The following is a 23,369-nucleotide window of genomic DNA, read 5'->3' as shown; positions in this document are numbered from 1 at the left end:
GATTGGGAACATACAGCTTTGAATGGCAGTACTAAGGAAGATAAGCTAATCGGGACTGGGCCTACATTTTAAAGTGGGACCCAAACCACTATGTGCCTCCACTGAGTATCGAACCCGCAATCTATTGATTACAAGGCGATGGCAACATCATCGGAGAGGCCCCTCTGAAGATTTATGTACACCACTACTTACAATAATGTACATAAAATATTTATCAGGAACTTTACTTTTCATCTAATTGACGTTCCATCATTCCTTATGTTATTCAATAAATATTCAATTTTTTTTACTTCTTTGACATTAATTTCCTTGCCAGGACAGTTGTTTTTACACAAATTTTAGTGGTCTTAACTATATGTAAGCTAGATGATGAATATTTGCTGTTTTATCTATGATTTTATAGCGTCTTTTTACTATTTATGTAAGAACAATATTTTTTAGTCAAGAAATAAAGAACAAAATAGGTATTACTGTTCTTTCCTCCGTTTCTTAGTCTGTGGTTACATACATCAATACTCCATACGCATCGGAGAAATTAAGTACTAATTAATTAATTTACATATTATTACGAATCGACCAATAATTATATCAACGTATTAAATAGAAACACTTTTATTATTATATTTCTGAGACACTTGACTCTGACTGGCTCCCCAAATTATATTTCTAGATAAGTGCCTAGTGATGTGACAAGTTAGTATGACTCGGTAACTAGCCTTTCTTATTTTGTACTGGAATTATACAAGTATCAGTGGGTATCGACTCAGCTCTACTCTAGATACAACTTTAATTATTACAGTTTTCAAGTATCGGCATCAGTATCGGTGGCAATCTGTATGAGTATCGGCATCGGTATCATCTGAGCCCTTGTCATCACAATTTTTGTGTTCATTCTTTATAACTTCTGTTGATATGCACCTCCACTTTATTCCATAATGTATCCAATTTCATTATGAAGTGTTAGATGCATTAAAAAAAAAAAAAAACTAAACTACATGATGCAACAGGTCAAGGTCTGGCAAGTGTCTTATCTGGCAATATTGACTGGCACTCACTCGTCTTTATCCAACTAGATCTCCAGTTCTTCTCACAGTTCTTTGTCTACACCAAAATTTTGAGCCTCCCTTTTCAGGGATTGACCACACAAATACAAACAATAATAATAACCCATGGTGCAACAACCTGTGAGAGCCAGGGCCTACCTACCAACTGCTGGCCTCACTCCCACCTGTCGAGGTGGGATATCATCCAACCAGTTACGGAGTGACATGTGGTCAGCACGACGAGCCTCCAGTCGTCGTTGTACGTTTCCGTGCCCAGGTTACGCTACTCATTCCCAGCTCTCCTTTTTCCTCACGATGGTAGGTAGCCACCGGTCCCATACACAGGACAAAATCACAGGAGAAAAGTTGTTACATGTCCCCCCAGGAGGCTCAAACCTGCACGTGTCCAGTAGCCTGAGCTCAAAGCCTGACACCTTAAGACTGCATGGCCACAGTGTGGGTTTATTTAACACACAACTGGTTGCACAAATCAGAATGAAAGTAACATTATTCATGAGCCTAGTCTTAGCTTTAGATTGTAGAAAATGAGCAAAGAGACATGTTAACAAGTAACAATAATCACGATGGCAAGCAACAAAAGCAATAACGTATCACACTACAACCTGCATCATAGTAGGTAAACAGCAAATGCAGAAGTCTAAAATTCTTAACTAACTGTGTTTCTTCCTATGAATAAAGGTTATTAATGAATAGTTAATCATGAACTACCAAAAAAATATATTGTGGTGTATTCATACATAACACGTGCTTAAATATTTATATACAGGGTGTCACAAAACAACTTCAACAACAGTTGGGTGCTGGTAGATATCATAAAAACAAGTTACTTTCCCTTGTAAACATTACCTAAAAAAAACCTAGTTTCCGTCCTATAAGCACTTAAAATCTAACCTGTATGTATTAGGGATGGCCAGATCTGGATCCTCGTGAATCCGGAATTTTATGTTCATGGAAATCGGAGGGGGACACAGGGGTCAGATCCCCACTTCAATTTGTCCTCATCTTGACATTTGAAGGGGGTTTTGCCCCTAAAACAGTTTTCTAGCTGAAACAAAAAACACTTATTTCTTCTTTTAGGCCCCTCTATAGACCTGCCAAGTTTCATGGAAATCGGAGAGGGACATAGGGGTCAGATCCCGACTTCACTTTGTCCTCATCTTGACATTTGAGGGGGGGGGGGGTTGCCACCTAGAACAGTTTTTTAGCCGAAACAAACAAAACAGGTATTTCTTCCTTTGGGCCCCCTTCTATACATCTGCCAAGTTTCATGGAAATCGGAGGAGGACACTTAGATAACCTCCCTTGTTAGTCTTACACTTTGTAATTATATAACACTGCATATATTATGTTTTATTTCAATATTTAAAACTGTAACTGTAGAACAATTGATTAATTTTTGTATAACATTTCTATCTTGTTAAATGTGTTAAAGGTTTCATCCTGGAATGAAGTCTCACATTTATGTGTGTTTCCATTTCCAATACATTCGAATGAATACATATTCGTTTCAATGGCATTTACAAAATCACCTCTGACATTTTATGTTAAACAAGTAAAATTATTTTTGTGCACGAGTGTGTTAGCCGATGCATAGCAAAGTATTTTAGGAACAACACTTGAAAAAAATTTTGTAGGACTAACTAATGAAACATTTCTTTGTAATTGAAAATCATAATACGTTTTAAGGTGTGGTAATATTATAATGGATTGAGATACGAAACTCTCTGATCCGGATTTTCAGATCCGGATCCAGATTGGGAACTTTTGTATCCAGATCCGTTTGGCCATCCCTAGTATGTATGCAATCCAACACAGCAAATGATTGCTCTAATGTAACTTCGAGGGACGAGTGGCAGGGTTACCACTATTGTCCCTTGTTAAGATAGATGACTTGAAAACAACAAATTGTTTTCATCCCCCAGATCGTGTCATGATCCCTACAAAATATTTAATTATGACAGCATGTGTATTACTATCCTATTACTGAAAGTAACGTTTTATTTAGCTTTACTGAACATTTCATCTAACAGATTAAATATGGCGCACCTAGTAGAAAAACTGACTTGGAACCACTTAAAGTAAATGAAAGTACTAAGGAAATATCTGATTCCCTCTTACCCTTGCCTCATAGCACATATTGCAGCCAAGGAGTAAACTTCTTTTACATATACGAGGGTTGGGGCAAATGCGACATATACAGATGAAAGGACGAGGGGGGAACTACATGTGGGGACAGTTGAAACACGCGAACATTGTGCCTCACATATTTATTACGATAGTGTACAGGACAATACTGGTTTGATCGTGCAAAATTAATTACATACCTGTTCTACAGTTGACAGAACAAAACTGGGGCTAAAGGCCCTCAAAGTAGTCACCTGCCATGTGCACCACACGCTGCCAACGATGTGGGAGACTCTGAATACCATCTGCGTCACCATTGGCCGCACCATGTGTGAATCGGGTCATCTGTTGTTGCACAGATTCGGCAATGTCCTCTCGTATCGCAAAGCACCTTCCACGTAGTGGTTCCTTAACCTTGCGACGTGGCGTTCGGGAGAAACGTCCGGACCTTCTGGACAGTGCAATCATCCTGCACGACAACGCTAGACCACATAAAGCAGAGTGTGTACGGCGGCAACTGCAACGCTGGGGATGGGAAGAATTGGAGCACCCGCCGTAATCTCCTAACATTTCGCCCTGTGACTTCATCTCATACGCAAGGTTAAGGAACCACTACGTGGAAGGCGGTTTGCGACAGGAGAGGACATTGCCGATGCTGTGCAACAACAGATGACCCGATTCACACATGGTGCGGCCAATGGTGACGCAGATGGTATTCAGAGTCTCCCACATCGTTGGCAGCGTGTGGTGCACATGGCAGGTGACTACTTTGAGGGCCTTTAGCCCCAGTTTTGTTCTGTCAACTGTAGAACAGGTATGTAATTAATTTTGCACGATCAAACCAGTATTGTCCTGTACACTATCGTAATAAATATGTGAGGCACAATGTTCGCGTGTTTCAACTGTCCCCACATGTAGTTCCCCCCTCGTCCTTTCATCTGTATATGTTGCATTTTTAAACCGGGCTGGTATCTACAAGAAAAAAAATAGTTGCAATGACTTTTGCCCCAACCCTCGTATTTTAGAAAAATATACATATTGCATTTTATATTATTTTCAGGACCCCCCCAAATAAAGTTTTTGATGGCATGGTCAGTGTCATTATCCCTCCTCCCCCCCCCCCAATGTGGGGATCCTGGCACTGAAAATCAACAACGGGACCTGTTGATTATGCTATCGTGGAGGCTGGGTTTGGTTTGATTTGCTTAATTTTTTACTTGGCATTTTGTACCACTTTTGGCTCATTTGTCAAGAAGATGGGTATGAGTGATGATATGATGAAATTGATGGACACTCACAAACACCCACACCGGGATTCAAACCCAGGACCCCTGGCATCATAGCACAATGTGCTAACCATTCAGTCATGGGGGCCGGCAACAATAGAATGGAACAGGAGCAATGAAAGTAATATTACTATAGTAAACTTATAGTTAAGCCTGTGAAAATAAATCAAGGGAAGTTTGGATGAGATACAAATACATGAAATAACAATGACAAGGGAAGAAAATATACACTGCAGATTATGCTCTTTCCAATACATTTCTGTCACTTTTAATAAATCAATATTGAAATAAATACTGTGGTAGTCCAGATATAGCAATAGTTCTAATTCCTATCATAAATGTTTAGTGTATTAGTAAATATGAAACTACAAATACATTTCATGCAAATTTTCTTTTCATTTATTAATTGAAGGGCTTGGGTGGTAACTGACATTTTGGTCATTTTTGAGTTTATTAAGAAAAAAGGTTATTAGAAGCTATCCTGTAGATAAATTGTTTTTGTGTTGTGTTTACTAATTCTAGAAGGCTTTACTGAGGACAATGCAAATTGCATGACATGACAATTACACTCAAAAATTCGAAGGATGGCTCATTTTACTTTGTTAACTCCAATGACCAATGACCAATAATGACCAAAATGTTACTTACCATGTTTTACTCCCGAGCCCTTCAATTATTAGAAATATCAATACATGTGCAAACACTACACCATTAAAGTACAAGAAACAATAAACACTCACTTTCAAGAAATAAATTAGAATCATCATACAAAAACCAAATAAAAAGAAATAATACAGGCACACAAAAGACAACAATCATGCAATTCACAGACAAAATCAAACAAAAAAAGTAAAACTTAATGAACTTGAGTACAACTGGAAATAAAAAAAGACATGGAAAACCAAACAAAGCAGTAATTTGTGATGAAACCAAGCACTACAAAACACCATGCAAACCCATAATATGAAATCAAACTGGCAGGTTTGGGGCAACACCTACTTTCAAATACTGCACATTACCACAGACGTATCTTCTCTCACTTTTGAATAAATACTCTTTTACATAACAAAATGTACTGAGTAGGCCCCTTCAACCTGAGAGTGCAAAAGCTGATTCCATCGGAATGATACCATTGAGACGAAAATAATTCATCTGTAATAAATAAAAAAAAAATCAGTTAAGCCCTAAATGTATTTAAAGTTATACACATAACATTACTTATAATCAGGGGTAGAAAAAACAAAGGAATTCAGGCACCAGCTCCTTTTCTCAGGAGCCAGCAACTTCTTTTTTGTAAATACAGGCTAAGAAATCCATGAATCCAAACAAGATGATGCTACACATTTCGAAATGTGACCTTCAAACATTTAATTTATTTATCAATAAAGAAAAAGATTGGATTAAAAGTAATTAATTCTTGCACCAGAGTGGCCTTCCCAAAGAAGGCTCAACTCGAAACAGCATGTTACTATGCATTCTAATATGTGGCCAACTACCACATTGGTACGGATTTTAAAATTCCGCTAGAGACAGTGCAACAATTTATAATGGCATATTCATTATTCTGAATAAATGATACAGAAAACACACAAACATTAAAAAACACATACTTGTTGCTTTTTTTAAAGTAATGGGAATTTCCATAAGCAAATTCTTCATTTCTTAAAAAAAAAATATTAGGCCTTTGAATGATTTGCTTTATTTTACTTCGTTTTTGTGCCACTTTTGGCAAATTTGCAAAGATGAGGATGAGTCATGATATGATGAAATTGATCAATGGACACTCACAAACATCCATGCCCAGGCCGGGATTCAATCCCGGGACCCCTGGCATCATAGCACGATGTGCTAACCACTCTGCCAAAGTTTTGAAAATTAAGGTGCCATGGTGACCAGGAACCATGTATTTTTCTACTCCTGCTTATATATTTGGTACGACCAACAAAATTATTTCTGAAAATTAACAGTTCACTTCAAAGCATTATTACTAATATATATATTCATTGTAACTCATTATTTAATTATTTAGATTTGTATGCAGTGTTTGAGGAAAAGAGTTCAAAACTGCATTCTCTGTGTTAATGGCAATATACACTCTAGGGCATGCGAGTGCACTCCAGTACAGGCCAGCAGTGGTAGCCCACAGCATTACGGTTACAAAATTATTTCTCTAACTTTAAGTTTTTCATTATTGCCCTGTTACCTCAACAGAATCAACCTGCAAGCCTGCAAGGTTCGTCCTTTTCCAATATGGGGCCATCCACACCATCTCGTGGTGTGTTAACAAAACATCTGCCTGCGACACATCACCCTGGCCAGCCTGTAGTCAACGCCAGCAAGAATCCCCAAGAGAAACAGGCGACTTTGAATCAGCCAATGGGAGACTAGTTTACATGGATGGAAACTTCATTTTCCAATCGGTAAGGGCCGAAATAAAGCCACAGTGCCATCGGTGAAGTCTGCTGATGTCCTCAGTGTTGCGAACTGTACGAATAAGTGTCCATGTATAATGTATACTGCCAGCGTTGTAGCATATCAACAAATGGAGTTATAATTTTAATATTTTAAAATAAATTATAAAGTTTCAAAGCACAGGAGAAACACAAAAATATGATTGCTGACATACGTATGACATATTATATGAGAAGATAAACATTCTAGAGAGTACGGTCTATTAAGACATCTATCACGTCCATAGACATATCCGCCAATAGAGTTGGTAACACTCGCTGGCTGCAGTCACGTTTTCTACAAGCACTTTGTGAGGTTACTGTTTTCCGGCATGTGAATTTATATTAGTTTTGCACACACACCTCTCTTTCTCTCTCTCTGTGTGTGTGTGTTTGTGTTTGTTTTGAGAAATCTGAAGTGTTAACCCTTTCGGGGCGGGGCCTATAGATGTCAGAAGTAACTCAAGGACGGATGACGAATATTTCATCAAACAAATGTTTTATTAATAAAAGTTTAATAAACAGGAAACCGAATTAAAAAAACACACTGAATCTTTTATATAAGTTGGGGCAATCCTCAACTAGTGGCGGTTTGCCCAGATCGATGGGCGCTAGCGGACGGGAGCTAGCCAAATTTTGAAAAAAAATATTCAAAAAGACAAAATTTGGAAATTTCTCTGTCCGTTGCTTCTGAATATAGCTACACATCGACATACTTACCTTACAGAATGAAAGGCTTGGTAATTCTGAATAAAACGAGCCCTCATTTGCAGGTTTCATGTTATTACTATATTTTTAACAAATCATTTTCTAACATGTTACATTTTGCTTAAAATGAGCCCCGTCCTTGGGGGATTTCCATGTGTGACAAATATTTCGTCTACCAGCATGAAAGGGTTAAGTATACGCCCAACTCTGGATATTCTCGAATTGTACTAGCAAAGAAGGGCTTCAAATGCAACCAACTTTCAAACTACGAGAAGTTTGAGTTATGTGGAAACTGAAAGCTTCAGAAACTTTAGTGTTGACATTGTTTACTACTTTTCTATGGAAAGATCTTGGTTTGAGTTGCTGTTTTAAGTCCACTTTATGCACAGTAAGGCTAATTGGGACTGGACCTACAGTTTAAAGTGGGATCCGAACCACTTGTGCCTCCACCGGGTATCGAACCCGCTATGGAAAGATCTACATGGTGCCAAAGTGGATTTGTGAATATTGCAATGTGTGAAAATTGTTTCAGTCATTTGCATTCGCCTGTTGCATTAAATACGTTTGACAACAGACCAAATGAAGTTTGAATAAATGAACAACTGTGTCATGACATTCATCTTTCCCCTTCAAATACTTGGAGATTGAAGACAATCTTAAAGTACTAGAGACGTTAAGAAACAATATCAGGTAGAGTGCTCATTATTTTAGTATAACCATATCGAAGCAATGAATTCTTGGTTTTCATAATTTTTCGGGGTCTGCTTCCCCAACCAAAAATGACACCACACACCAATGTTCTAGGGCAGGGATCACCAAACCGTCTATCAGTAGCTCGTAGGAGGTTAATTGCAACTTGCGATTCCAGCTATCTATATGACAAATGGCGAGAGATAGATTTTGTGGACGCAAATGGAGAAAATACAGAAAGAGTATGCCTACATTGATTAATGAGCAAGTATTTTTGCCTACACACACCTAAAACTAACAACAAACCAAAGCATTTTCTTTTTCCGGTGCTAACAGGACATTTTAAAAAATGTAAGACAAAAATGGATCTCAAAATATATGCAGCATTACACTTCGCAATAAACGTCTTCTGATTACAATCCACTGAAGTGATCTCTTTTGATTGCATTTTTATCTGGCTCAGACTTATTCTAATATTCCCAAACAGTTACTTCATGATAATACAAATCTAGTTTGTCTGTTTCATCAGGACCACACTAATCTTAAACATGTATATAATGACTATGTAGGAGGAGATTTAAACTACAGTCAATTTTCAAAATTCTGTTCTTAATGCTGGAACAAAGATTATTTTGGATTTGCCACAATTGATATGACTCAAAAACCAAACAATGGAAAATATAGAAACAAAATTAACAATTTTATAAATGTTGAGTCATTATAAGATACCTTGTGACATTATAAATAACCTATAAACAAAAATGACAAAACATGAAATTGAAGACAGTTTGAATTTACGTGACTATCTGGCTAAAATTTAAAAGCTGGAAATCTGAGAATAGAGGATAGTATGAACAACACAAACGTCAAGGTGGGATCTGAACCACTATGTGCCTCCACTGAGTATCCTACCTGGGATTTATTTATTACAAGGTGATGGCGTTACCACTACACCATCAGGGAGGCCCCTCTACAGATTTATGTAAACCACTAATTACAATAATGTACATAAAATATTTATCACGAACTTTACTTTTCATCAAATGGTCGTAGCATCATTATTTTTGTTATTCAATAAATATTGAATTTTTTACTCTTTTGACATTAATTTCCTTGCCAGGACAGTTGCTGTTACATAAATTTTAGCAGTCTTAACTACACCTAAGCTAGATAATGAATATTTGCTGTTTTATCTCTGATTTTATGTAATAACAATATTTTTTAGTCTAGAAACAAAGAACAAAATATGTATTAACATTGTGTTTCCTCAGTGTCGTAGTCTGTGTTTACATACAACAATACTCCATACGCATCAGTACTAATTAATTAATTTACATATTATTACAAATCGACCTAACATATTAAATAGAGAAACTATAGAAAAATGTAATATTAATATATTTCAGACATTTGGCTTGGACTGGCTCCCCAAATTATATATCTAGATAAATTCCTAGCTAGGTTGTATGCTAGTGTATGTTAGTATGACTCGGTAACGAGACTTTATTATTCTATACTGGAATTATACAAGTATCAGTATCGGTAGGAATCAGTCATGGCTTTGGTATCTGCAAATGGTGGTATCGGCTGAGTTGTAATATTTAGACATTTACTTTTCTAAAAAGCATGGCATGGTGAATATTTATAAAAATTATAACAAAATGGCAAAATTTTGCACTAAATAATAAGTTATTTATAGATATACCGGATCAGTAAAATTATCGGCAATTTTACTGATATGCCTTATCGGGTAATACCAATAGAGGTTATGATTTTACAATACCGGACCCTTCTCCAATTTCATCCATATTTCGTATACTGACTAATTTAGGGCTCCTAATCACGAATCTGCAGTTAAAATTTGGCGCTCTCATGTGGAACTTTCAAAATAACTTGTAGAAGGTTGTGATTTTACAATACCAAAAAAAGGCATAATTTTGTTATAAATTCTAATTATGGAGTCCTGATGACGTATCTGCAGTTAACATTTGGTGGTCATGTGTAGAAAGTTTAAATTAACGTGTAGAAGTTGTAAAATAGTGTTGTGAATTACCACGGTGATTGTCGATACATAAACAACGAAGAAGCCATGTTTACTCATGTGAACAAGTGACATTCGCAACTCATTACATTGCGTTCAGTACATAAGAAGGTTGATAGTGTTGTCCGATAAGTGAGACCTTCAGTTCGTCAGTTGTTCATGTGAGGTAGATGGTGTCTCTTCAAGGAAGTAATCTCAATTTTTCCGTTAGTTTTGCTTTGGAAAAAGCCATTTCCTCTCCGATTTTCTTCATATTTGGCATATTTACTAATTGAGGCCTGCTAATGACGAATCTGAAGTTAAAATTTGTCGGAAATTTCTAGAAATTGCAAAATAATTGCGACCCATTGACGCTAGCCCCACGAACCATTGATGTGTGGTTAGGTTAGGCAAACATAGTTAAAATTTCATGTTGTGGTATTTGGTCTAGGAATTAATTTGTGCGGTTGTTACGCACACATTGAAGCTGTAGTTCAAACACAAAATACATAAATACCTTAAGAAAAATATTGTCCATCGCGAGCAGAGGCCTGCATAGTCTGCCTTTTACCTACCCACTGCCCGCTTGCCCGCGAGGACAGGTATACCTGCTTGCCTGCCCACGGCAACGAGTCGACTTGCATCTTTACCCGGGTTCTTGGTCTTCAAGGTGCTCTGCGCTTACAAGGTAACTGGGCATTCAACAAGACCCGGGTGCCTGCAAAACCTGCTGGAAGGAAACAGCCCTCCGGCAGCGTGTCGCTCCAGGTGTTTCATCACCACGTGGACGGCTGCAGCCAGTATTGCCTACTTACGTAGCTACTAAATCCTACGAAGTCCTAGGAGGAGCTCTCTCCTCCAAGGAGAATTTATATACTTAGCGATTTCAGTTCAGCGTAAGCAGTTTTTATCTTATTGCCAGGAAATGCACGCAATATTACAGCTTCATTTATCTAAATGAATGATCGAGCAAACAAAAATCTCCTCACTGAAAACTAATTATTTTTCATTGCATGGTGCCTTAACCAGGCATGCAGTGGCGCAACCAGAGGGGGCAGGGTGCATTGCTCACAACCTTGGATGGAAATTAAGTCTAGCGGAGGGGTCAGGGTGGGGTCAAACATTAAAGTACAAGAAAAAACAGGCTAGCAGAATTTAAGAGTAGCAGGGCTAAAGGGTACTGAAGATGGAATTATTTTCATATTTTTCTTGCATTTTCATTCCAGACGGCCAAGGGGACCTGCAGAGGGGGAATGGAGGGGTAATTGCAACCCCTTCATTTCAAATTTTATGAAAGTAGAAATATATTATAAAATATTATACAGTCTCATCAAGTTCAACAGAGAATGCTATGGCGGCCCGTGATATTGTTTGCTATTAATGTTGGTTTGTTACGAGTTGGATGAATTGATTATGTAATACATCGCTCCATGTGAAAAGAAAATATTGTAGATGGAAATTTTACATGCCATATGTATGTACATTCGGAATGCATTTATCATGCACTTTCTTTCTTTCAAAAACAGTTTGTGTGCTTGTTTTCCATTATTAGCTAATGTGAAATTGACGTGTTGAAAAAAAAATATTTCTAATCCTCTGTTTCAACACAAATTCGTGAGAACCGACTTCTACCACCTTTTTGCGTGATTTATGAGGATAATAATGCCTTTCATGCTACTTTATTTCTATTATTGTGATTGTTGTTGTTGGCACGTTTATCCAAGTACTTACCCCCCCCCCCCCAAACGAGGGTAACGGCAATGGCCCTGGCTGGATACGGCCCTGGTGTTCGCAGTAGAACAGTGTGTTGTTCGACTCGCGACCTCAGCATCGAACGTGACATGTTTCAGTCTTGCCCTATATCACTATATATACGTATATTGGTTGTTTACAACATATACTTATGGGTCCTGTGCCACGGAAAACCTATTTCAATGTGTATGTGTGGGGGGGGGGGGGTAGCAACATTCGTAAATCTCATTTCATTGGTGATGTGGCTTACGAAGCTTTGTTTTCCCTTTTTTAACTAGTGAAAATCTATTGCAGTTGGCAACACCGCAGAACGGTGTGGGCCCGGTGCAGTTTCTACTCGAAGCAACTACGTCATACAGAGGGAGGGGTCTGCAGTTGATGGAAAGAACGAACTGAGACCTACTAGGTATCGTAAGACTGCGGGTACCTGGCGGGTCTACAATGCCTGCCAGGAACGATCTGGGCAGGTGGGCATACAAGCTGCTGAAGCGAGGGTATTGCGCAGGTTGCATGGCATTTCAGGAGCGATGTCTCGTGAACGGGTCTGCTCCAGGTCTTGTGCAGGCCTCTGATCGCGAGCCACCACTTTCGCCCATCTGTCAGGCAAGTTACGGATTCCGTGGCGAAAGAAGTCCTCATCCTTTGAAGTGATCCAGTCACAGACCCATTTTTTGATATCTTCTGAAGAATTGAACCGCTGCCCAATCAAATCGTTATTCATGCAATCGAACAAGTAGTGGTCCGAAGGAGCAACGTCTGGTGAATATGGCAGGTGGGGTAAAACTTCCCATCTGACATTTTCTAAATAGGTTTTGACCAGTTTTGCGAGATGTGGGCGGCGAGCGTTATCATGTTGAAAAATAAGTATATCATGCCTGTTCTCCCATTCTGGTCGTTTCCTGGCCAGAGCTTGCTTCATTAATTGTCATCGATAACATTCTCCATTAATAGTTTCACCCGGTTGCAGCAGCTCATAGTACACCACACCTTTCATATCCCACCATATGCACAGCATAACCTTTGCACAGTGAATATCTCGTTTCGGTTGTGATGGACCTGCTTCACCTGGCTTCACTCAGGCCTTTTTTCATTTCGGGTTCTCGTAATGTATCCACTTCTCATCGCCAGTAACAATGCGATGCAAAAACCCCTTTCTTTTCTGTCTTTGAAGCAGCAATTTGCAAATGGTTTTTCGTCTTTCAACGTCTCTGTCTTTCAATTCATGTGGAACCCAATGTGACATCTTTTGAATCATTCCCATGGCTTTGAGGCATTTGGAAACTGTTGTTCGATCAACGCCTAATGCTTCTGCAAGTTCTTTCTGTGTTTGACACGAATCCTGATCGAGCAATGCTCTCAATCATTCGTTTTCAAATTTTTTTGGCTGTCCAGGTTGCTCTTGGTCTTCCAGGCCGAAATCACCACTTCTAAACCGTGCAAACCACTTCTGACACGTTCGCTCAGCTAGCGCATGGTCACCATACACTTCCACCAAAACACGATGACTTTCGGTAGCACTTTTCTGCATATTAAAGTAATGAAGCAGAACACCCCGCAAAAACACTTTATCTGGCACGAACTGCGCCATGTTCAGTTGACTACAAAATGCTGTTGTTGACCCGTCAATCAACTGCCCTATACTACGAACGATGCGCGCTGATAGGAGTTTTCAACGCATGTGAGGATACATGGAACTGTGGGACGATACGCTCGTTATGCCATCTCTTGTCCAGGAGCATGAATTAATTCCTAGACCAAATAGTATCAGGATCTAGAAATTGCAAAATAATTGTGAACCATTGACTCTAGCCCCACGAACCATTGACGTGTGGTTAGGTTAGGTTAACAATTAAATTTTGGGGTCGTACTAATATCAGGAATATACATTTCATTCTTTAAGTATTCAAAATTCAAAATCTTGTGATAAACAATGAGCAATTGTGCATTGTCGGTTGCGATCACTGACCCCCAAATTTTGCAAGTTCCACACGTGAGCACCAAACTTTAATGTCAGATTCGTGATTAGGAGCCCTAAATTAGCGAGTATGCGAAATATGAACAAAATTGGTGAAGGGTCCGTTATTGTAAAATCGCTCCCCAATAGAGTACCAATTGAGCTATCACATCCCTACTATATACACGGAATCATAACATAACCACGAGCTAGAAATGACAAATGTTCATACTGAACACAATCTTCATAAACCAAGCAGAATACTCCAATCTCTCACACCATATTCATTTGAGAGTTCACGTTGATCCACCATGGAGTGGGAAAGATCACGATGTTCATGTGCGCACAAAACCTGGGTGTACAGAGGTTCACTTCCATCAGTTTTTTTGTTTTTTCTCTGAAAGTAGAGGGGGCAGTCATGGACATTTCTGGCATGTAACTACACCACTGATTGTAAATGGTATAGCTATAATCAGGAAGTCCATGATATTTGCCTCAAATTTATCAATTCAAAACCAATTGCCAAAAGTCTGCTGGTGGACAAATATAGCAATGCATCAAATTAAGGTACACTTCGCAACATCTTATTTGACCGCCCTGAAAAATTTCAAAGTCCGGAATTCGTAAATTTGGCAGCATAGCGCTTCAGAGCCAACTAAGAGAAGCCAACTTTGCAACATTTCTTCTTCCTGAATGAAAATGCTCGTGTTTTTTTTTTTTTTTTTTTTCATTCTTTCACATTCCATAAAGTAAAGATACCCTAAAGCAGTAATAAAATATATGAGTAGACAAAAAATGTTAAGTGGAAATACGAATGTTGAAAATATTTCAAGATTCTTCGTGCTGAATTTGAAAATAGGAAAATGTATGTGCATTGTGAAACACTGAACAGGTTCTCATCCACCTGGAAAGAATTGCGGTCACATTTGAATGCAAGAAGGCAAATTTATGATGATTTTATGCGAAATATTTAGTAAAGATACCTTGCACAACACCAAACGATTCTGCAAAGTGTGTCTTTTCCTTGGTTCTTGGCGAAAAATGGTTCGAAACTCCGGCACAATGTTGCTTCAACTGAGATTAACGTGTTTTACTTAGCTTCATGTTAGCGATCTCCTGGAGTAGTTCGTTAGATGACAGCACTTTCGTTTTTTGTTTTTTTACTGTTTTCGTCAAGATCGAAACATCGTAGGTTCAAATCCCACCCTTTCCTTATTTTTTCCTTTTTATTTACCGAGTACGAAGTGTTCTAATAACGTAATATAATATTATATGATATTACTGTAAATATTTATGTGATGCATGCTCAGTGGCGGCGATTGGGTTTCAAAACTGATGGGGCAAGGTGGGGGAGGGCAAGGACAGTTTCTTTCCCTTGGTAGATAATGTTTAGCATAGTTCTGGGTCATCTGCCCCTCCACGCTCCATAATCGTCGCCACTGTGCATAAAATATGGCAAGAGCATATCCAATAGAACTTAGGGTAAGAGTAATGCTTCTACTAATGTTTTCAATCTTTCAGTGATTGGCAGGATTTTAGGAAATACTTTTCTTTTCATTCAGCTGTTATAAGTTAACACATATTAAGAACTTACATGTCAACTTTCTGCATCCGGAAATGCTAGACATAAATCTCATAAATATCAGCGGAAATATCCAAGAAATGTAGATAAGCATTCTCGTCCAAAGCCGTTTACTTCCCGAAAAAGATTTTGCAAAGAAGTAGGTTTGAACCCATGACCTTCCATTCCATAAGCAAACGATCCCCCTACACCACACGGTTCACGTTATTTTATGCACTCGGTGCGGATCCCACTTTAAACTGTAGGTCCAGTCCCGATAAGCCTTACTATGCATAAAGTTGACTTAAAACACCAAATCTACCAATTCATCTCCTTTCAGAGTGGGCCTTCTATGATACTGTAGTCGGCCAGCATCCGAAAATACAGTTCTGCTTCGCGTATACCAGAGTGTAATTGCATTTAATATTGTGACTAATTTTACTTTAAAACTACATATTAAAGCGATAATAGTGTCCAGAAAAGAACCTCAAAGCAGATCTTCACACAAAGTATTTTAATCCATTTCCAAACATTTCAGTTAAGAATAATATTATGCTTTTCCATTTACCGTATTTTCGATTCATGGTGAACTTGCTAAAAGGACCATGTCAAGAAATCTAAATATGTAAGTTTTACTAGTAAATGCATTTAAAATGTACGAAACAACATGGGAGGAGAAAAATAAACCTCAAAAATAAATAAAAATGCAACAAAAACTGTTAAAATACTGACAAATAAACTAAAAGACAAAAAAGGTCGAAAAATAAAAAAAATGTAAAATAGAAAGTGTTTTCCGGCTCTAACTGAAGTGAAACGGACATGATATCAGGTTTAGCATTGTTTTTAAGGGTCAGAAAAAAAGTTGACTTTTCCTCAACTTCCGGACCCTAATTAGTAATTATGACCATTGAAAAAGTTGAAGGTAGCTTACTTAAAATTTTCTTGCTGAGGGATGGTATCGTTCCATATGTCCACTTCATAGTAAAGAAAAACATCAAGTTTATATTTCGAAAATGACTTGTAGTTTTCCACCACGAAACTATGTTTTTTATAGTTTGAAGTTCGTTAGTATTATCTTTCATGGTTTCCATTATTTTAATTTCACACATATTTTATATTTCATACGTTCCTCTCTCTTTTCATACAGTCTTTGGAAAAAAGCTGAAGTTTCTTGTCAAATGGGGTCTGGTTGAATTGACACCTTTTCGCTCTCCTGTTCCTACTTTAAACAAACAACAAAATACTTCGTAACTAAACGATTGCTTGTTCAAAACATGGAATCTTTACACAATTTACAAAATATGACAAAACGCCAATAGACATGTTCATCATTTTTCCCTTTCAGCGTTTCTCGATTTTATCTGAATTCATTTCCTCATGAAAATTGCCATGAGCAAATTATAGACATGACATTATGGTAGCAAATTTTAACATGAGCTACCCGGAGAAGAGGTAGCGCACTTGATTCTTACGAGGGAGGTCGTAGGTTCGATTCTCCACCTAGGCAGGATTTTTTTCAGGAGTATATCGTTGGGTGTAAAGTGCTAAGAAGTTAAGATTGGTCTCTGTATTTGACAAGAGGAAAGGAAATTGTAAGAGAAAGTTATTTCGATGATAGGAGGAAGTCACATGCCATGTGAAATGCGCAGAATCAAGTTACATAGAGCTAAGTCTAATGGTGGTTTCGAATATTGCAAAGTTAGTGCGGAAAGTTTGTTATATCTGATACTCGTACTTTCTGTTCAAAGAAGACAAACATTTTAGATACAAAGCAGTGAGGAATTAACGATCATTATGAGGTTTTGAATTTTTTGTTTGTCACTCACTATATAAATACTTATTAGTAGTATCTTATCGAATCGGCCTTCGTCGCAATAACAATTTATTTATGTTAATAAGCGATTTACTATTTGTTTTAGACGCTTGGTAAGATGGTGGTGAGGGGATTGACAACAGTCATTACGAAGGAACGGACATAAAACTACCAATCTTAGCAATTTGAACTCATTAAACGCTCTCCTTCGTTACAGTACTGCACTACATTACTAATTAACATAACTGTATATCTAATTTTAGTATATCGAAATCAAATAATCAATATTTTAGGTGTCAGTGAGAACAAACAATACATAACTTAAATAACATTACATTTTGCATCCTGAATACATATATGTGATTTGTGAACTAATCATGTGTGTGTTAACACAACATATGAACAATAACTAAAAAGAAAAGTTTTAACTTTAAATCCTGGAAATCTCCATATTCTAAGGGGAAATATGCGCAGAAGGGACGTCTCTCAAGTGTGCATCGGACTCATTTTTTAAATATTCTAATATCAATGGTATCTGTTCAGCAAACAAAAAAAAAGGAAGCTAGGAGAGGGTGGGATTTGAACCCGCTACCTTTCACGCTTGATGAAAAATAAGGATAGCAGCGCCTAACCAACTGCTCTACGTTCACTTCATGACGTTATACCCGTCAAAACATGTTGACGTTTATGAAGACTCCCACCTTCCTGTGTTTCAAGCACATTTTCTCGACAAGTCGTGTAAAATATATGTTTTTGAGAACTGTTCGATATTACGCAAGGTATTGTAAATAAAATGTCGCATAAACTACTCACAAATTTGCTTCTTTCTGCACAAACGTGATGGCAATTTCCTCCAGGTGGAGAAAAACTCTATTCAGTGTTTCAAACCCCCACAAATTTCAAGTCGAGCAAGCAGAATCGTAAATATCCTTCAAGGTTCTTCTTCCAATTTATTATTTCTGTTTGATTGTGTCTTATAATAGCGGTTTATAGTTTCTAAGTTCATGGAAAGTGTTAAATTGAAAACCTATCACAGCAGCGTTTTTCGTCTAGTGGAAGGACCTACTCAATGTTGGCTACTCTCACCTGGAGCTGAAGTGCAATGTTGCTAAGTTTACGATTTCGGGACTTAGAATTCTTTTGGGGCGGTCAAATATGATGTTGCGAAGTGTACCCTTGACCCTCTGTATCCCCTCCAGAAAGTGAAATATTTTGCACATTTTATGAAGATTTTTGTTGTTTATGAATGTTTTCAGTTGTTTTTAGCTTGCGCAAAATGTGTGATTGTGAAGTATGTTTGTTGCCTTAGCATGAAGCAGAACAGCCAGAAAGCTTCACACAAGTGAATATATCACCCAATACGATATTCCGCTACAGTATCAAATGGGACATTGCCTACAGTTTTATAAATGTATTATAAAATAAAGTAAATCAAATACGAAGGACTGAAAACTTATTAATCCAAAATAGAAGTGATATTATCGGTGGTACATTTACCTGTGTGGTGAGAATTTACGATATAGATATATTCTGCAATTACTTTACTAGTTGTTATACTCACTAAATATGCAGTCGTACTTACGTATATGCACATAATATTTGGGGGTAGCGTGTTTAAATTGCACATTGAGTTGTAGAACTTGTAAAATAACGTTGTTAATTATCGCGATGATTCCCCATAAACAAACATAGCAACCATGTTTGATGATGTGAAGAAATGACGATCAACGTCCAATCCCCTGTCTAGAGCGTTGCGACGATGTTCAGAGCGATTCTCTTTGGTTCACAGCATTGGTCGTGGAAGAGTGGCGGAGAGAAATGAAAAGATTGTTAATGTGCTACAGTTATATAATTGGAGTGTAGAAGAGGATGGTCGTGGTTTGGTTAACAAATTGATGGAATTTGGTGTTCTGCCAAAGGAGGGTATTTACATGTGTCCACGCGAGCACGCTTTGAAATTGTACAGAAACTGTGTGTGTATTGATAAGCATGCGGAATGCGGATTTTAATTAGAGGTAAGTTTGAAAACAGTGAAATGTCTCCTCACCAGTTACGTGCTACAAAAGTGTAGAATCATTGACGTATAGGTCACGCACCATTGGTGAATAGCCCCATGCACCATTCACAGGAAGGTTAGGTTAGGCAAACATAGTTAAAATTTGAGGTTGTAGAACCATGCACGCATAGGTCACACACCATTGGCGAATAGCCCCACGAACCAATAACAGTAAGGTTAGGTTAGGCAAACAACATTTGTGGTTGTAGTATATCAGGAATATGTATATTTCGTTGTGAAATGAAAGATCTTGCGATAAATAATTAGCAATTCTACATTGTTGGATGAGATCATGGACCCCAAATTATCCGATTTCTAGATGTGACCCCCAAAATTTAATTTCAGATTTGTGGTTGTGAGGCCTAAATTAGTGAGTATGCGAAATATTAACAAAATTGGAGAATATCTCTATATTGTAATTTCGCTCCACTGGTGTTTATAATTTTATGTCATTAGGTTAGAACTGTTAGGTTTGGTGCTGATAACAATTTTCAACATTTTTGTTAAGTTAGGAGTGCTATGTTTGATGGTGTGATCCTTTGCACATGTTCTTTAGCTATTTGAGTGTGCCATACAACCATATCTTGGTAATAAAAAGTGACAAAAGTACTCAGAGATGCTAAAAATTTACTATCCTTCAGACACCTATGACTTCTTCACTTCGTCAATTTTTTAAATTTGTACTTACATATCTGTTTTGCAGAACATTCCTTAAGGTGTATTGACGTTCTTTTGATCAAAGTAATTGCAATTTTTCACACTACGAGTACTTCTTTCTCCTAGTCTTTTCGCTTGCCTGAGACACAATATGGTGCGTACACCTTCCTACATAATCGCGCGTCGTGCTTGTGTTTTGTCGATTTTCATTCATTATGTAGTCTTTCAACCTTTGGAACCCAAGAAATATCCGTGAACAAATCTCATCTGATCCAATTTTTTTAAAAGAAACTTTTTCGCATTGTTTTATGAAGAAAATTGCAATCTTTCGGGGCGCTATCCGTGAATGGTTTTTGGGGCTATCCGCCCGGAATAGGTGGGAAATTTAAACTAAAAAATTATTTTCGCTTGAAATTTCCACCGATTCCGGGCTCCGCCCCTAGGGTAACTGACCTACCGCTACTGCGGCCTCCCTCCGCTCCAGCTTTCTCTATAGAGTCCCTGTTAAAGGTATGTTAGAAATTGGCCGGAGTCACCTGCCCCCAAAACTTTTAAATTTGAAGAAATCTGTTTCCAGAATACGGAAAACTTACCTGAATTTCACCAAGCATCCACGACACATCCCATACCCACGGCCCATTCCTTCTAATGAGTAGCTTACATTCACTGCCACATTTTCGACATTCCTTTCTTTCTTCATGATCCAGTGTTCAATTAAAAAAATCCACTTGATCTTCCACACCCGGTACAAACTTCACCATGCATCCACGACACGTCATGCTTCTAACTTTCATTGCAAACACAGATGGTTCGAAACACTGGATACCCAATGAACATGAACAAAACACAATCACGACGAGTGATGATGTACGAAGGTGTACGCGCTAAAGGCTATTCTCCGTCGGAGAATTAATTTTCAACAAACATGAATTTCCCCAATCATACATTCCCACATCACACAAAACACCTTCCCGATGTTAGATGATGCTACAGGAACTTATTACGGTAAGTAGTTTCTTCAGTAAAAATGAAGAAATCTGTCCGAACAATAGTAAACTAGTAACCAGGTTTTTACTTATGCGAGCCATACTTTGGGATCAAATATCTGTTATTTGTGTTTTGTGCATGCTGGAACCGATTTTATATTACGTAAAACATAAGAAATTTCATGTTTTCGTTCAGTTAGGAGTGCTAAGTTTGATAAGTAGTGTGATTTGTTGCACATGTTCTTTAGCTATTTGCGTGTGAATACAACTGGTTTTAACTTACATGGGCCATAGTTTGGGATCAAATATCTCTTATTTGAGTTTTCCGTTTGCTGAAACCAATCATATATTAAATAAAACAAAATAAGTTGATTTTTAAAAAAAATTAACAATTCTCAAGGGGATACAGTGTACAGGGGTACGCACACCAAATTATCCTCAAAGTTCATAAAACTCAAGTATGCATTTCCCAAAAAGGCCACATGTATTCTTTGCTAGATTGCTAACAATAGAAACATTTGTATTGTGGGCAGTAAATATGGCAACCAAACTAGTACAAATTCGTTTCTAGTATTCTAAATGCATTTATCACCCTCCTGCACAGTATAAATCATTACACAATCAGAATCCAAATGCAAACATAACCATCTATCGATCATTCTATTGTATTTATTTCACAAAATAAGCTACCTCACTATGTTTACAATGAAATAGCTATGAAATGATTTTATTTATATGTTAGCTACATGGTTAAATCTAAAAACTTTTCAAAAGTAGGCCAGTTGTATTGATACAACTTCTTCTGCCCATTCAGGCATCCTAATATCAAAATATTTCCTAGTTGGAAACATAATATATTGCCATAAAAAAAATATCCGATTCTGAACAAATTAGTCTAATTTACACGCAAAGAAACAGTATAAAACTAAACGACGTACCAAGTGTTCCTTTCAGACACAATACATTGCATTATTGCAACAGAAATACCATATAGCACTGTCTGTGGATTCTCCTGTTAGAACTCGAAAATGATGCAAGCACATTCCACTTTTATGAGTAAACGCGCAGTACAGAACGCAAGGCTCTGTCACATTCAATACTAGTTTGTCACATTTCCATTCCGTTCCTTGTTCCACCCCAAGGGACAAAAAACAATCGATTTTAGTCTAATGAACCAAGTATTGAAAACCAAAACTCTCACTTGCATACGCCGTTTTTAGAACGTTTCTCGCCGTGTTCATCATAATCAAAGTATAGGATAATAAATATACATCTATCTAGCATAAACTAATTGACGACGAACTAGTTCGACAGCTAACACATTTTCCATAGTGGAGTTTATAGCCTTACATAAGATCGTAATATAATATTTTTAAAATATCTATTTTATTCAGAATATACTTTAAACAGCAAATTCTACGACAGGAATAACAGTACTCTTCCCACATAATTTTCTTCACTTTTTTGTTCTCTCAGAATTTTCATTCCTCACTGCCATTTTCATTCCCTCCTGTGCGGGAGAAATTAGGATTATAATATATCCAGAATTGTTGCAGTAAGGTATTACATGTACGGACATACAGGCAATAAACGAATAAAATATTTCATCTTAGGTGCATTACATAAAACGTAAAATTAAGCTCACTATATCGAAAGGTACTTTTCACTTGTAAAAGCAGGTTTAAGTTTCAAGGGGGAAAAGGCAATTTAATCTAGTGTCTAATCTCGTGAAGGTGTTTAAGATAACATTACCTTGGTCTTAGATGCTTCTGGCTCAAAAAATACGAACCATATTAATGATAAAACAGAAAAATTGTGTCAGACTGCTTAATTGATAAACACAGTAGCACGTAACACATCATTACATAGCCACCATACATAAGTCTAGCTAGTGTTGCCAAGTTACTTTCTAAGTTTCCCTACAATCTTAAAAAAAGTTACTGTACTTAGCGGTCAATGATTGAAAATACGGACTCAAAGCAAAGATAAACCGAAATAAGTGGGTCCAAGGCTCATATTAGATACCACTTTTATTAATTATCTGAATTCATTTTTATTGACAACAAATAATTCATTCCGTTTAATGGTGTCGCGGTGAGGGGTAATACGAATCATGCGCCTGCCGAATGTGGCATATGGGGGGGTCTTACTTATAGCACACATTTCAACCACCCTCTAACATGCATGTAACAAGCTAACAACCCATATCTATGGGTCTCACTTTTTGGATAACACTAGAGCAATCTCG

The 23,369-nt window shown here is 37.5% G+C and overlaps 1 protein-coding gene across 2 annotated transcripts in view; it reads right to left on the bottom strand.

Moving 5' to 3' along the window:
- Nucleotides 1–22,991, bottom strand: part of LOC145984002 (E3 ubiquitin-protein ligase SIAH1A-like) — a 50,774-nt gene extending 27,783 nt beyond the window's left edge. The window contains exons 1-2 of one of the 2 annotated variants that reach the window (XM_083117293.1): nucleotides 22,874–22,991; nucleotides 5,474–5,626 (exon numbers count right to left, since the gene is read on the bottom strand). The gene's annotated coding sequence lies outside the window, so the exon portion shown is untranslated. Of the gene's footprint in view, nucleotides 1–5,473; nucleotides 5,627–22,059; nucleotides 22,233–22,873 lie in introns of those variants that run through there. The other variant, XM_083117294.1, reaches the window with a different exon arrangement.
- Nucleotides 22,992–23,369: the final 378 nt, after the last annotated feature.

The sequence above is a fragment of the Lepisma saccharinum genome, chromosome 2 (genome assembly GCF_977018435.1).
Source record: "Lepisma saccharinum chromosome 2, izLepSacc3.1, whole genome shotgun sequence".
In the NCBI taxonomy this organism is placed as follows: Eukaryota; Metazoa; Arthropoda; class Insecta; order Zygentoma; family Lepismatidae; genus Lepisma; species Lepisma saccharinum.
This window is presented reverse-complemented; position numbering and strand designations above follow the sequence as displayed.